This window comes from Electrona antarctica (genome assembly GCF_951216825.1).
Source record: "Electrona antarctica genome assembly, chromosome: 24".
NCBI classification, from domain to species: domain Eukaryota; kingdom Metazoa; phylum Chordata; class Actinopteri; order Myctophiformes; family Myctophidae; genus Electrona; species Electrona antarctica.
Window position 1 is genome coordinate 3,022,745 of NC_136803.1, and position 18,023 is coordinate 3,040,767.

Genomic DNA, 18,023 nt, shown 5'->3' on the forward strand with positions numbered 1-18,023 from the left:
TATAACATTTCCGGTATCAGTCACTGTGCCAGCGTGGCGCAGTGAAAAAGCCAGGGGTTTGCAAACTAAAGCCAAGGTTGTAGGTTCAAAACTCACAAAACTCAATATAAACACTAAAACAAACAAAATGCCTCAAAAGTGACTCCACTCACTGCCAATCAAACAAAGGAAAAATAAACAACCTTAAACATCAAATGCCTCAGTGTCAAACAACAATTAGTAATAATAAAATAAAGCACTTCTGTCAAGTGTCTTTTGTTGCCCACCTAAATTCCAAAAGGTCAAGTATTACATTCCCGCAACATCTTTCATGTTTAGGTAGCACAGAGGATATGACCATGCCTTGCAAACTGAAGGTCAGTGGTTCAAGCCCAGTAAAACTCATTTTCTGTCAAGTCTTTTACGCTCCACTTAAATCCCAAAAGGTCAATTATAACATTCCCGGTATCATTTGCTGTGCCAGCGTGGCGCAGCCAAAAAGCCAGGGGTTTGCAAACTAAAGCCAAGGATGTAGGTTCAAAACTCAATAAAACTCAATATAAACACTAAAACAAACAAAATGCCTCAAAAGTGACTCCAATCAAACAAATGAAAAATGAACAACCTTAAACATCAAATGCCTCAGTGTCAAACTACAATTAGTAATAATAAAATAAATCACTTCTGTCAAGTGTCTTTTGTTGCCCAACTAAAATCCAAAAGGTCAAGTATTACATTCCCGCAACATCTTTCATGTCTAGGTAGCACAGAGGGTATGACCATGCCTTGCAAACTGAAGGTCAGTGGTTTGAGACCAGTGAAACATATTTTCTGTCAACTGTATTTCGCTGCTCACCTAAATTCCAAAAGGTCAAGTATTACATTCCCGCAAAATCTTTCATGTCTAGGTAGCACAGAGGATATGACCATGCGTTGCAAACCTAAGGTCCGTGGTTCGAGACCAGTGAAACATATTTTCTGTCAACTGTCTTTCGCTGCTCACCTAAATTCCAAAAGGTCAAGTATTACACTCCCGCAAAATCTTTCATGTCTAGGTAGCACAGAGGATAAGACCATGGCTTGCAAACCGAAGGTCAGTGGATCGAGACCAGTGAAACATATTTTCTGTCAACTGTCTTTCGCTGCTCACCTAAATTCCAAAAGGTCAAGTATAACATTCCCGCAACATCTTACATGTGCCAGCGTGGTGCAGTCTAATACTCAGTGGTTCACAAACTAAAGGTTGTAGGTTCAAAACTCACAAAACTCAATATACAAACTAAAACATCCTCCAAACAACCAAAATGCCTCAAAAGTAGCACCAATGCATCAAAAGACAACTGCCAATCAAGTTAATAAAGTGCAAAAAAAAAAAAAACTTTCTAATAAATAAAACAATTTAATTTAATATGCAAATTCCAGCCCACCTCCAGGGGGAGCTCCTCCCCATGGAGGCGGGCTTCTAAAAAAATCCTCCTCCTGGAGGTGTACCCTCCATGCTCCTCCCTCTTCAACCGGAGCTAAAAGAGGGAGGCGGGCTGCCTCGGCACTCTTTGCCTTAAAAAGCCCAAAAATGAAGGTTTACCCTGAGCAAGATTCAAACCCACCACCTTCAGCTTGTGAGACCTATGCTTTTCTCTTGCGCCACTAGGCATTTCACACTTATATAATTTTGAAGGTAATATTTAAGGTTCAAGGCAGAGGTGGCAGGCCGAAAGAAGAAAATCTTCAGAAAACACCTCTACCCCTGACAGAATGAATGAATCTACAGATTGATTGATGACTCAACTGAGATTTAGGTTATTGTTTAAAACCGTCTATGGGAACATTTTTACTCTGTTGCCCACATTTACTCTTTCATTGAGCAAACAAGATGTTTAGTTTGCCATAATGTAATTACATTGCATACCAGTTATTGTCATCTCTTAATCTTAGTTTTAGATGACCAAAACTTTAGCACTTTTAAATCAACCAAAAATATAATTGTTCTTGTTTAATACATTACTTTTGCTGTTCTCACTCCAGACTTTATTATTTAAACAATTAAGGTGGATATAAAGTTTTCAACTAGTTTCTCAAACAGTGCTGTGACCACAGCACTTCTTTGATAAGCTGAATTTAAAAAAAACTAGTCAAATTTCAAATTAATGTTCAATTAGGCCTATAGACAAATCCACAGAGGCGTGTCCTGGGCGCAACCATTATTGAGGTGATTAGCAATCATTAGCTACACCTGGCCTACAGGGCACTGCTCCATGGATTTGTATAAAGGCTGAGCCCCATACTTGCATTCATGTCTAAAGTAACAGGAGAAACAAATGAGCATTTCTGAGCCTGAAACAAACAAACATTTCTGAGCTTGCATGTTCTCAATCAACCTAATTACATCCTGCTCTTTCTGGAGTTGTCATGTGACCAGCTGGGAGTGAAAGATTGGATAAAGATGCAAGACATGATTAAGGTAACAGTTGGAAAGATGCCCTTGCTGGGCTTGAACCCAGAACCTTCTGTTTGCAAGGCCTGAATCTTAACCATTGCACCACCATGGCACATGCAGAACTGCTATTGCATGCTCTACAGTGAAAGATTGGATAAAGATACATTAACATAGTCGTTCAAGAACACAGTAAAGAACATTTTCTGTCAACGGTCTTTTACGCTCCACTTAAATCCCAAAAGGTCAATTATAACATTCCCGGTATCATTTGCTGTGCCAGCGTGGCACAGACAAAAAGCCAGGGGTTTGCAAACTAAAGCCAAGGTTGTAGGTTAAAAACTCAAAAACTCAATATAAACACTAAAACAAACAAAATGCCTCAAAAGTGACTCCACTCACTTCCAATCAAACAAATAAAATAAAATAAACAACCTTAAACATCAAATGCCTCAGTGTCAAACAACAATTAGTAATAATAAAATAAAGCACTTCTGTCAAGTGTCTTTTGTTGCCCACCTAAAATCCAAAAGGTCAAGTATTACATTCCCGCAACATCTTTCATGTCTAGGTAGCACAGAGGGTATGACCATGCCTTGCAAACTGAAGGTCAGTGGTTCGAGACCAGTGAAACAATTTTTCTGTCAACTGTTTTTTCGCTGCTCACCTAAATTCCAAAAGGTCAAGTATTACATTCCCGCAAAATCTTTCATGTCTCTGTAGCACAGAGGATATGACCATGCCTTGCAAACTGAAGGTCACTGGTTCAAGACCAGTGAAACATATTTTCTGTCAACTGTCTTTCGCTGCTCACCTAAATTCCAAAAGGTCAAGTATTACACTCCCGCAAAATCTTTCATGTCTAGGTAGCACAGAGGATAAGACCATGGCTTGCAAACCGAAGGTCAGTGGTTCGAGACCAGTGAAACATATTTTCTGTCAACTGTCTTTCGACACTCACCTAAATTCCAAAAGGTCAAGTATAACATTCCCGCAATATCTTTCATGTGCCAGCGTGGCGCAGTCTAATAGTCAATGGTTCACAAACTAAAGGTTGTAGGTTCAAAACTCACAAAACTCAATATAAAAACAAAAAATCCTCCAAACAACTAACATGCCTCAAAAGTAGCACCAATGCATCAAAAGACAACTGCCAATCAAGTTAATAAAGTGAAAAAAAACAATTTCTAATAAATAAAACAATTTAATTTAATATGTAAATCCAGCCCGCCTCCAGGGGGAGCTCCTCCCCATGGAGGCGGGCTTCTAAAAAAATCCTCCTCCTGGAGGTGTACCCTCCATGCTCCTCCCTCTTCAACCGGAGCTAAAAGAGAGCGGGAGGAGGGAGGCGGGCTGCCTCGGCTCTCTACACCTTAAAAAGCCCGAAAATGAAGGTTTACCCTGAGCAAGATTCAAACCCACCACCTTCAGCTTGTGAGACCTATGCTTTTCTCTTGCGCCACTGGGCTTTTCACACTAATAAGATTTTGGAGGTTGTATTTAAGGTTGAAGGGAGAGGTGACATGTCAAAAGATGAAAATCCATAGAGAACACCTCTACCCCTGACAGAATGGCTGAAAATCTAAGAATCTGCTAGATACACCCTCTGATGATCAGGGTTCAACTGAGATTTTGATTATTGCTTAAAACCATATGTTAGAACATTGTTAGAGACTGCACATGGATTTACACTTTCATTGAAACAAAATAGAGAAGTTTCATATCAGCCTAAGTACTGTCATTAAAATGCATACCCATTGTATCATATTAGTTTCCGATGATAAAAAGTTTAAGTACATTTTGTTCTCACTTAAGACTTTTACTTTAAAGTGAGAACAACAAATGTACTGTAGTCTGTTTATCAAAAACTCTACAAACAGGCTGCAGGGGATCTTGCTAATCAGCACAGGTGGAAATAATGTTCTCAATCAGTGGCATGCTCTTTCACCTAGAAGACACTCTATTACAAAAGTGTTTTGTGATTAGTTTTTTTTTTTTTACACTTACATTTTGTTAAGTACAGTTGCTGTTCTCACTTTAGACTGTTACAATAAAATGGTCATTAAAGTGTTTTCAACTAGTGCTGTTATGACCACAGCTCATCTTAGAGTAGCTCAATTCATTTAGAAAAAACAACACTTTATACACTCATGGCATGCAGCATGTCAATCAAATCAAGTATAGGCTGAGCTCCATACTTGTGATATGCATTCTGTTTTGAGCTATTCTAGTGACTCAAGGATATACATTTTTGAATTGAATCAAACAAATTCCATTGTATGTATTTATTACAACAAACACCAATCAATTAAATACAAAAACAACAATTTGGGCTAAGAACTAAGTACTGTGGAATTGTATGTGTGGCCATGTCTTAAATTCAACTTGATGATATGCCATCTTGGGAAACCATTAAAAGTGCTAAGGTTAACCACACTGCTTATACATTCCACAATGGTGAGAGTAGACAAGCCTATAAGCAGAGGTTTGTTAGAAGAACCACATTATGAAGGTCAAAGGCAACATTTCTGCACATTGGTCATCGACACTGACACGTAGAGAGGGGACACCTGAGAAACATACATTAGGACCACAAAGTCCAAAAAATGTATCGATGGCCTATACTCAAAAAGTGCTAAGGCAATTACAAGCAGTTTCCTACTTTGCTCAGTCAGTGCACACAAAGAAAGACCAAACAGGAAATGTGGCATGGGCACCAGGCTTTATAGGGGAGGGGCTAATCAGTACCTACTGACACCTGAGTAATTGGGGTGTGGCCTGGTCTCCCTGTCAGGTGTAAGTAGCCTAATCAAACAAGTCCCATTTGCAGCAGAAATAGCAGGGCCAGTATCTTAACCAGTGCACCACCATAGTTCATATCTGAACTGTTCTTTTGTGTACAATTCAGTGAAAGATCAGATAAAGGTGCAAGAGTCAGGTAAAAGTAGAAAGACATCCTTGCTGTATTTGAACCAGGAACCTTCTGGTTGCAAGCCCTGTATCTTCACCACTGCACCACCACTTCTCATACAGAATTCATGCTATTGCATGCTCTACAGTGAAATATTGGATAAAGATGCAAGTTTGAAAAAATACCCTTGCTGGACTTGAACACAGAACCTTCTGTTTGGAAGGCCCATATCTTCACCACTGCACCACCACTTCTCATACAGAATTCATGCTATTGCATGCTCTACAGTGAAATATTGGATAAAGATGCAAGTTTGAAAAAATACCCTTGCTGGACTTGAACACAGAACCTTCTGTTTGGAAGGCCCATATCTTCACCACTGCACCACCACTTCTCATACTGAATTCATGCTATTGCATGCTCTACAGTGAAATATTGGATAAAGATGCAAGTTTGAAAAAATACCCTTGCTGGACTTGAACACAGAACCTTCGGTTTGGAATTCCCATATCTTCACCACTGCACCGCCACTTCTCATACTGAATTCATGCTATTGCATGCTCTACAGTGAAATATTGGATAAAGATGCACGTTTGAAAAAATACCCTTGCTGGACTTGAACACAGAACCTTCGGTTTGGAATTCCCATATCTTCCCCACTGCACCAACTGGCTCATGTAGAATTAATACTATTGCACACACTTTATTGAAAGATTAGATAAAGATGCAAGAGTAAGGTAACATTTGAAACAATGCCCTTGCTGGACTTGAACAAAGAACATTCTGTTTCCAAGGCCTGTATCTTAACCACTACACCACCATGGTTCATACACTCTTTGTTCTCCTGCACACTCTTCATTGAAATGTTAGAGACCGGTACAAAAGTACAAAATAAAAAAATAACAAACAAGGAACCTTCTGGTTGCAAGACTTGTTTCTTCACCACTGCAACATCATGGGTCACGTGTACTCCTTCGTGATCAGTGAAACATTAGATAATGTTAAATGAGCCAGGTCAAAGTTAAAGAAGATCTCTTGCTGGATTTGAACCCAGAACCTTCTGTTTGGAAGGCCTGTATCTTAACCACTACACCATCTTGGTTCAAGCATTGTTTGTTCTCTTGTGACCTCTTCATTGTAACGTTAGAGACAGGTACAACGACTGCACCACCACAGTCCATACATCACCTCTTCTCTTGAGTGCTGTTTAGTGAAAGCTTAAATAAAGGTAACAGAGCCAGATAAAAGTTTGGGAAAAAAATACTTTGCTGGTTTTGTACCAACAGTGTTCTTCTTACAAGGCCTGTATCTTAACTAGAGCCCTGCAAGCCCATTGGGACCCGACCAAGTGGTTCAAGAACACAGTAAAGAACATTTTCTGTCAACGGTCTTTTACGCTCCACTTAAATCCCAAAAGGTCAATTATAACATTTCCGGTATCAGTCACTGTGCCAGCGTGGCGCAGTGAAAAAGCCAGGGGTTTGCAAACTAAAGCCAAGGTTGTAGGTTCAAAACTCACAAAACTCAATATAAACACTAAAACAAACAAAATGCCTCAAAAGTGACTCCACTCACTGCCAATCAAACAAAGGAAAAATAAACAACCTTAAACATCAAATGCCTCAGTGTCAAACAACAATTAGTAATAATAAAATAAAGCACTTCTGTCAAGTGTCTTTTGTTGCCCACCTAAATTCCAAAAGGTCAAGTATTACATTCCCGCAACATCTTTCATGTTTAGGTAGCACAGAGGATATGACCATGCCTTGCAAACTGAAGGTCAGTGGTTCAAGCCCAGTAAAACTCATTTTCTGTCAAGTCTTTTACGCTCCACTTAAATCCCAAAAGGTCAATTATAACATTCCCGGTATCATTTGCTGTGCCAGCGTGGCGCAGCCAAAAAGCCAGGGGTTTGCAAACTAAAGCCAAGGATGTAGGTTCAAAACTCAATAAAACTCAATATAAACACTAAAACAAACAAAATGCCTCAAAAGTGACTCCAATCAAACAAATGAAAAATGAACAACCTTAAACATCAAATGCCTCAGTGTCAAACTACAATTAGTAATAATAAAATAAATCACTTCTGTCAAGTGTCTTTTGTTGCCCACCTAAAATCCAAAAGGTCAAGTATTACATTCCCGCAACATCTTTCATGTCTAGGTAGCACAGAGGGTATGACCATGCCTTGCAAACTGAAGGTCAGTGGTTTGAGACCAGTGAAACATATTTTCTGTCAACTGTATTTCGCTGCTCACCTAAATTCCAAAAGGTCAAGTATTACATTCCCGCAAAATCTTTCATGTCTAGGTAGCACAGAGGATATGACCATGCGTTGCAAACATAAGGTCCGTGGTTCGAGACCAGTGAAACATATTTTCTGTCAAGTCTTTCGACACTCACCTAAATTCCAAAAGGTCAAGTATAACATTCCCGCAATATCTTTCATGTGCCAGCGTGGCGCAGTCTAATAGTCAGTGGTTCACAAACTAAGGGTTGTAGGTTCAAAACTCACAAAACTCAATATAAAAACAAAAAATCCTCCAAACAACTAACATGCCTCAAAAGTAGCACCAATGCATCAAAAGACAACTGCCAATCAAGTTAATAAAGTGAAAAAAAAACAATTTAATTTAATATGCAAATCCAGCCCGCCTCCAGGGGGAGCTCCTCCCCATGGAGGCGGGCTTCTAAAAAAATCCTCCTCCTGGAGGTGTACCCTCCATGCTCCTCCCTCTTCAACCGGAGCTAAAAGAGAGCGGGAGGAGGGAGGCGGGCTGCCTCGGCTCTCTACACCTTAAAAAGCCCGAAAATGAAGGTTTACCCTGAGCAAGATTCAAACCCACCACCTTCAGCTTGTGAGACCTATGCTTTTCTCTTGCACCACTGGGCTTTTCACACTAATAAGATTTTGGAGGTTGTATTTAAGGTTGAAGGGAGAGGTGACATGTCAAAAGATGAAAATCCATAGAGAACACCTCTACCCCTGACAGAATGGCTGAAAATCTAAGAATCTGCTAGATACACCCTCTGATGATCAGGGTTCAACTGAGATTTTGATTATTGCTTAAAACCATATGTTAGAACATTGTTAGAGACTGCACATGGATTTACACTTTCATTGAAACAAAATAGAGAAGTTTCATATCAGCCTAAGTACTGTCATTAAAATGCATACCCATTGTATCATATTAGTTTCCGATGATAAAAAGTTTAAGTACATTTTGTTCTCACTTAAGACTTTTACTTTAAAGTGAGAACAACAAATGTACTGTAGTCTGTTTATCAAAAACTCTACAAACAGGCTGCAGGGGATCTTGCTAATCAGCACAGGTGGAAATAATGTTCTCAATCAGTGGCATGCTCTTTCACCTAGAAGACACTCTATTACAAAAGTGTTTTGTGATTAGTTTAATTTTTTTTACACTTACATTTTGTTAAGTACAGTTGCTGTTCTCACTTTAGACTGTTACAATAAAATGGTCATTAAAGTGTTTTCAACTAGTGCTGTTATGACCACAGCTCATCTTAGAGTAGCTCAATTCATTTAGAAAAAACAACACTTTATACACTCATGGCATGCAGCATGTCAATCAAATCAAGTATAGGCTGAGCTCCATACTTGTGATATGCATTCTGTTTTGAGCTATTCTAGTGACTCAAGGATATACATTTTTGAATTGAATCAAACAAATTCCATTGTATGTATTTATTACAACAAACACCAATCAATCAAATACAAAAACAACAATTTGGGCTAAGAACTAAGTACTGTGGAATTGTATGTGTGACCATGTCTTAAATTCAACTTGATGATATGCCATCTTGGGAAACCATTAAAAGTGCTAAGGTTAACCACACTGCTTATACATTCCACAATGGTGAGAGTAGACAAGCCTATAAGCAGAGGTTTGTTAGAAGAACCACATTATGAAGGTCAAAGGCAACATTTCTGCACATTGGTCATCGACACTGACGCGTAGAGAGGGGACACCTGAGAAACATACATTAGGACCACAAAGTCCAAAAAATGTATCGATGGCCTATACTCAAAAAGTGCTAAGGCAATTACAAGCAGTTTCCTACTTTGCTCAGTCAGTGCACACAAAGAAAGACCAAACAGGAAATGTGGCATGGGCACCAGGCTTTATAGGGGAGGGGCTAATCAGTACCTACTGACACCTGAGTAATTGGGGTGTGGCCTGGTCTCCCTGTCAGGTGTAAGTAGCCTAATCAAACAAGTCCCATTTGCAGCAGAAATAGCAGGGCCAGTATCTTAACCAGTGCACCACCATAGTTCATATCTGAACTGTTCTTTTGTGTACAATTCAGTGAAAGATCAGATAAAGGTGCAAGAGTCAGGTAAAAGTAGAAAGACCTCCTTGCTGTATTTGAACCAGGAACCTTCTGGTTGCAAGCCCTGTATCTTCACCACTGCACCACCACTTCACATACAGAATTCATGCTATTGCATGCTCTACAGTGAAATATTGGATAAAGATGCAAGTTTGAAAAAATACCCTTGCTGGACTTGAACACAGAACCTTCTGTTTGGAAGGCCCATATCTTCACCACTGCACCACCACTTCTCATACAGAATTCATGCTATTGCATGCTCTACAGTGAAATATTGGATAAAGATGCAAGTTTGAAAAAATACCCTTGCTGGACTTGAACAAAGAACCTTCTGTTTGGAAGGCCCATATCTTCACCACTGCACCACCACTTCTCATACTGAATTCATGCTATTGCATGCTCTACAGTGAAATATTGGATAAAGATGCAAGTTTGAAAAAATACCCTTGCTGGACTTGAACACAGAACCTTCGGTTTGGAATTCCCATATCTTCCCAACTGCACCAACTGGCTCATGTAGAATTAATACTATTGCACACACTTTATTGAAAGATTAGATAAAGATGCAAGAGTAAGGTAACATTTGAAACAATGCCCTTGCTGGACTTGAACGAAGAACATTCTGTTTCCAAGGCCTGTATCTTAACCACTACACCACCATGGTTCATACACTCTTTGTTCTCCTGCACACTCTCATTGAAATGTTAGAGACCGGTACAAAAGTACAAAATAAAAAAATAACAAACAAGGAACCTTCTGGTTGCAAGACTTGTTTCTTCACCACTGCAACATCATGGGTCACGTGTACTCCTTCGTGATCAGTGAAACATTAGATAATGTTAAATGAGCCAGGTCAAAGTTTAGAAGATCTCTCGCTGGATTTGAACCCAGAACCTTCTGTTTTGAAGGCCTGTATCTTAACCACTACACCATCTTGGTTCAAGCATTGTTTGTTCTCTTGTGACCTCTTCATTGAAACGTTAGAGACAGGTACAACGACTGCACCACCACAGTCCATACATCACCTCTTCTCTTGAGTGCTGTTTAGTGAAAGCTTAAATAAAGGTAACAGAGCCAGATAAAAGTTTGGAAAAAAAATACTTTGCTGGTTTTGTACCAACAGTGTTCTTCTTACAAGGCCTGTATCTTAACTAGAGCCCTGCAAGCCCTTTGGGACCCGACCAAGTGGTTCAAGAACACAGTAAAGACAATTTTCTGTCAACGGTCTTTTACGCTCCACTTAAATCCCAAAAGGTCAATTATAACATTTCCGGTATCAGTCACTGTGCCAGCGTGGCGCAGCGAAAAAGCCAGGGGTTTGCAAACTAAAGCCAAGGTTGTAGGTTCAAAACTCACAAAACTCAATATAAACACTAAAACAAACAAAATGCCTCAAAAGTGACTCCACTCACTGCCAATCAAACAAAGGAAAAATAAACAACCTTAAACATCAAATGCCTCAGTGTCAAACAACAATTAGTAATAATAAAATAAAGCACTTCTGTCAGGTGTCTTTTGTTGCCCACCTAAATTCCAAAAGGTCAAGTATTACATTCCCGCAACATCTTTCATGTTTAGGTAGCACAGAGGATATGACCATGCCTTGCAAACTGAAGGTCAGTGGTTCAAGCCCAGTAAAACTCATTTTCTGTCAAGTCTTTTACGCTCCACTTAAATCCCAAAAGGTCAATTATAACATTCCCGGTATCATTTGCTGTGCCAGCGTGGCGCAGCCAAAAAGCCAGGGGTTTGCAAACTAAAGCCAAGGATGTAGGTTCAAAACTCAATAAAACTCAATATAAACACTAAAACAAACAAAATGCCTCAAAAGTGACTCCACTCACTGCCAATCAAACAAATGAAAAATGAACAACCTTAAACATCAAATGCCTCAGTGTCAAACTACAATTAGTAATAATAAAATAAATCACTTCTGTCAAGTGTCTTTTGTTGCCCACCTAAAATCCAAAAGGTCAAGTATTACATTCCCGCAACAACTTTCATGTCTAGGTAGCACAGAGGGTATGACCATGCCTTGCAAACTGAAGGTCAGTCGTTCGAGACCAGTGAAACATATTTTCGGTCAAACTGTATTTCGCTGCTCACCTAAATTCCAAAAGGTCAAGTAATACATTCCCGCAAAATCTTTCATGTCTAGGTAGCACAGAGGATATGACCATGCGTTGCAAACCTAAGGTCCGTGGTTCGAGACCAGTGAAACATATTTTCTGTCAACGGTCTTTCGACACTCACCTAAATTCCAAAAGGTCAAGTATAACATTCCCGCAATATCCTTCATGTGCCAGCGTGGCGCAGTCTAATAGTCAATGGTTCACAAACTAAAGGTTGTAGGTTCAAAACTCACAAAACTCAATATAAAAACAAAAAATCCTCCAAACAACTAACATGCCTCAAAAGTAGCACCAATGCATCAAAAGACAACTGCCAATCAAGTTAATAAAGTGAAAAAAAACAATTTCTAATAAATAAAACAATTTAATTTAATATGCAAATCCAGCCCGCCTCCAGGGGGAGCTCCTCCCCATGGAGGCGGGCTTCTAAAAAAATCCTCCTCCTGGAGGTGTACCCTCCATGCTCCTCCCTCTTCAACCGGAGCTAAAAGAGAGCGGGAGGAGGGAGGCGGGCTGCCTCGGCTCTCTACACCTTAAAAAGCCCGAAAATGAAGGTTTACCCTGAGCAAGATTCAAACCCACCACCTTCAGCTTGTGAGACCTATGCTTTTCTCTTGCGCCACTGGGCTTTTCACACTAATAAGATTTTGAAGGTTGTATTTAAGGTTGAAGGGAGAGGTGACATGTCAAAAGATGAAAATCCATAGAGAACACCTCTACCCCTGACAGAATGGCTGAAAATCTAAGAATCTGCTAGATACACCCTCTGATGATCAGGGTTCAACTGAGATTTTGATTATTGCTTAAAACCATATGTTAGAACATTGTTAGAGACTGCACATGGATTTACACTTTCATTGAAACAAAATAGAGAAGTTTCATATCAGCCTAAGTACTGTCATTAAAATGCATACCCATTGTATCATATTAGTTTCCGATGATAAAAAGTTTAAGTACATTTTGTTCTCACTTAAGACTTTTACTTTAAAGTGAGAACAACAAATGTACTGTAGTCTGTTTATCAAAAACTCTACAAACAGGCTGCAGGGGATCTTGCTAATCAGCACAGGTGGAAATAATGTTCTCAATCAGTGGCATGCTCTTTCACCTAGAAGACACTCTATTACAAAAGTGTTTTGTGATTAGTTTTTTTTTTTTTTACACTTACATTTTGTTAAGTACAGTTGCTGTTCTCACTTTAGACTGTTACAATAAAATGGTCATTAAAGTGTTTTCAACTAGTGCTGTTATGACCACAGCTCATCTTAGAGTAGCTCAATTCATTTAGAAAAAACAACACTTTATACACTCATGGCATGCAGCATGTCAATCAAATCAAGTATAGGCTGAGCTCCATACTTGTGATATGCATTCTGTTTTGAGCTATTCTAGTGACTCAAGGATATACATTTTTGAATTGAATCAAACAAATTCCATTGTATGTATTTATTACAACAAACACCAATCAATTAAATACAAAAACAACAATTTGGGCTAAGAACTAAGTACTGTGGAATTGTATGTGTGGCCATGTCTTAAATTCAACTTGATGATATGCCATCTTGGGAAACCATTAAAAGTGCTAAAGTTAACCACACTGCTTATACATTCCACAATGGTGAGAGTAGACAAGCCTATAAGCAGAGGTTTGTTAGAAGAACCACATTATGAAGGTCAAAGGCAACATTTCTGCACATTGGTCATCGACACTGACACGTAGAGAGGGGACACCTGAGAAACATACATTAGGACCACAAAGTCCAAAAAATTTATCGATGGCCTATACTCAAAAAGTGCTAAGGCAATTACAAGCAGTTTCCTACTTTGCTCAGTCAGTGCACACAAAGAAAGACCAAACAGGAAATGTGGCATGGGCACCAGGCTTTATAGGGGAGGGGCTAATCAGTACCTACTGACACCTGAGTAATTGGGGTATGGCCTGGTCTCCCTGTCAGGTGTAAGTAGCCTAATCAAACAAGTCCCATTTGCAGCAGAAATAGCAGGGCCAGTATCTTAACCAGTGCACCACCATAGTTCATATCTGAACTGTTCTTTTGTGTACAATTCAGTGAAAGATCAGATAAAGGTGCAAGAGTCAGGTAAAAGTAGAAAGACATCCTTGCTGTATTTGAACCAGGAACCTTCTGGTTGCAAGCCCTGTATCTTCACCACTGCACCACCACTTCTCATACAGAATTCATGCTATTGCATGCTCTACAGTGAAATATTGGATAAAGATGCAAGTTTGAAAAAATACCCTTGCTGGACTTGAACACAGAACCTTCTGTTTGGAAGGCCCATATCTTCACCACTGCACCACCACTTCTCATACAGAATTCATGCTATTGCATGCTCTACAGTGAAATATTGGATAAAGATGCAAGTTTGAAAAAATACCCTTGCTGGACTTGAACACAGAACCTTCTGTTTGGAAGGCCCATATCTTCACCACTGCACCACCACTTCTCATACTGAATTCATGCTATTGCATGCTCTACAGTGAAATATTGGATAAAGATGCAAGTTTGAAAAAATACCCTTGCTGGACTTGAACACAGAAACTTCGGTTTGGAATTCCCATATCTTCACCACTGCACCGCCACTTCTCATACTGAATTCATGCTATTGCATGCTCTACAGTGAAATATTGGATAAAGATGCACGTTTGAAAAAATACCCTTGCTGGACTTGAACACAGAACCTTCGGTTTGGAATTCCCATATCTTCCCCACTGCACCAACTGGCTCATGTAGAATTAATACTATTGCACACACTTTATTGAAAGATTAGATAAAGATGCAAGAGTAAGGTAACATTTGAAACAATGCCCTTGCTGGACTTGAACGAAGAACATTCTGTTTCCAAGGCCTGTATCTTAACCACTACACCACCATGGTTCATACACTCTTTGTTCTCCTGCACACTCTTCATTGAAATGTTAGAGACCGGTACAAAAGTACAAAATAAAAAAATAACAAACAAGGAACCTTCTGGTTGCAAGACTTGTTTCTTCACCACTGCAACATCATGGGTCACGTGTACTCCTTCGTGATCAGTGAAACATTAGATAATGTTAAATGAGCCAGGTCAAAGTTAAAGAAGATATCTTGCTGGATTTGAACCCAGAACCTTCTGTTTGGAAGGCCTGTATCTTAACCACTACACCATCTTGGTTCAAGCATTGTTTGTTCTCTTGTGACCTCTTCATTGTAACGTTAGAGACAGGTACAACGACTGCACCACCACAGTCCATACATCACCTCTTCTCTTGAGTGCTGTTTAGTGAAAGCTTAAATAAAGGTAACAGAGCCAGATAAAAGTTTGGGAAAAAAATACTTTGCTGGTTTTGTACCAACAGTGTTCTTCTTACAAGGCCTGTATCTTAACTAGAGCCCTGCAAGCCCATTGGGACCCGACCAAGTGGTTCAAGAACACAGTAAAGAACATTTTCTGTCAACGGTCTTTTACGCTCCACTTAAATCCCAAAAGGTCAATTATAACATTTCCGGTATCAGTCACTGTCAGAGATGGGCAAAATACATTGAAAATGTATTTTGTTACAAAATACAAATACTGGGTCACAGAATGTATTTAAATACAAAATACAAATACTGGTCTGAGAAATGTATTTGAGATACAAATACGTATTTTGTATTTTGAAAATACATGAAAATACATTTTCATTAAAATGTATATAATGATAAGTAAATTCATAATTAATTGCCAAATATTAAATTAATGACCTGTCAGAATGTCTAATACATTGAAGGTTATTAAGAATGATACACTTTATATTTTAAGCAAATCAATGTGCTATAACTGTATCAAACAGGACCCACAAAGGAATGGATTGGCCATCTGATTCATCACTGTCACTCCGCTTTGACTTCTACCTCAAGAAAAATGTAGAAAGAGATTGATTGATTGATTTTATTGATTGATTGATTGATTAGGCCTACCACCAATTTACATTTAAACCAACAATAAAAAACAAGATAAGTAAACAAGATACTAATGACTAAGATGAATATATTATCAATTAAAGGAGCATTCAGTGATTTGGAAAACCCCCCGGTCTTCCCCGGTAACAAGATGTGCACATGCAGTGCCGATCCTGGCCTCCAAGGGGCCCTAAGCATGATTGTAGCAAGGGGGCCCCCCATGAAAAAATGGGGGGTTTTGAAACAGTTTAAAACAGTTTTAAGTAGACAAACAGAGCAGAATAAGGTATAAACATTTACTGTCTGTCTGTCTGTCTGTCTGTCTGTCTGTCTGTCTGTCTGTCTGTCTGTCTGTCTGTCTGTCTGTCTGTCTGTCTGTCTGTCTGTGTATGACAGACTGACTGGTATAAACAGTGCCCCCGGTGTAGAGGGATGGTATGACAGACTGGTATAAACAGCGCCCCCAGTGGGGAGGGATGGTATGTTAGACTGGTATAAACAGCGCCCCCAGTGTAGAGGGATGGTATGACAGACTGGTATAAACAGCGCCCCCAGTGGGGAGGGATGGTATGACAGACTGGTATAAACAGCACCCCCAGTGGGGAGGGATGGTATGACAGACTGGTATAAACAGTGCCCCCAGTGGGGAGGGATGGTATGACAGACTGGTATAAACAGCACCCCCAGTGGGGAGGGATGGTATGACAGACTGGTATAAACAGTGCCCCCAGTGGTGAGGGATGGTATGACAGACTGACTGGTATAAACAGTGCCCCCAGTGGAGAGGGATGCTATGACAGAGAGACTGGTATAAACAGCGTCCCCAGTGGGGAGGGATGGTATAAACAGCACCCCCAGTGTAGAGGGATGGTATAAACAGCGCCCCCAGTGGGGAGAGATGGTATGACAGACGGACTGGTATAAACAGTGCCCCCAGTGGAGAGGGATGCTATGACAGAGAGACTGGTATAAACAGCGTCCCCAGTGGGGAGGGATGGTATAAACAGCACCCCCAGTGTAGAGGGATGGTATAAACAGCACCCCCAGTGGGGAGGGATGGTATGACAGACTGACTGGTATAAACAGCGCCCCCAGTGGGGAGGGATGGTATGACAGACTGACTGGTATAAACAGTGCCCCCAGTGGAGAGGGATGCTATGACAGAGAGACTGGTATAAACAGCGTCCCCAGTGGGGAGGGTGGTATAAACAGCACCCCCAGTTTAGAGGGATGGTATAAACAGCGCCCCCAGTGGGGAGGGATGGTATGACAGACTGACTGGTATAAACAGCGCCCCCAGTGGGGAGGGATGGTATGACAGAGAGACTGGTATAAACAGCGCCCCCAGTGGGGAGGGATGGTATGACAGACTGACTGGTATAAACAGTGCTCCCAGTGGGGAGGCTGTGTTGTGGCTTTAGTCACAAACTTAAGCATAGCCCCTGGAAATTATAGATACAAACACAAGGATAAAAAAAACTCAATTGTGTGTGTATATATATATATATATACATATATATATATATATATATATATATATATACACACCCCCGCCGCCCCCCCACTTTGAAAGGGGGGCGTTTCCGCCTGGTGGAAATGTCTACTACGATAGGCCTGTCCTTGATTCTGATCACTAAGGTACGCTGTTGGCGGAAGATTTCACCAGTGAGCAGCGTTACACTCACTGCGCAAATAACGTAAAAAGCCCCCACGGCTCCGCCCGCCCTGTGCTCACCATTCCTTGCCAGGCCTCAAACGGCCTGGCCAATCAGCAGCGGCTATCCCGCCTCTAGCTGCTGCTGATTGGCCAGGCCGTTTTGTGGCCGGGCATCAAGTCTGCCTGAGAGTTCCCAGATGGGAGCAGGAGGGGGGAACCCAGTGTACTCTCTGCTGCCCCATCTGGCGGAGTCAGGTTATGTGTTTTGCCCCTACAGTTTAAACCTGAGGCTGTGTAAAATGACATTAAAAAGTATTTTATGTATTTGAAATACAGAAAATACTAGATCTGAAAGTATCTAGATACAAAATACATCTCATTTCTTCCATCCCAGCAAAATACAAATTACAAAATACAAAAAAGTATTTCAAATACGTATTTCAAATACATGTATTTCAAATACTGCCCATCTCTGGTCACTGTGCCAGCGTGGCGCAGTGAAAAAGCCAGGGGTTTGCAAACTAAAGCCAAGGTTGTAGGTTCAAAACTCACAAAACTCAATATAAACACTAAAACAAACAAAATGCCTCAAAAGTGACTCCACTCACTGCCA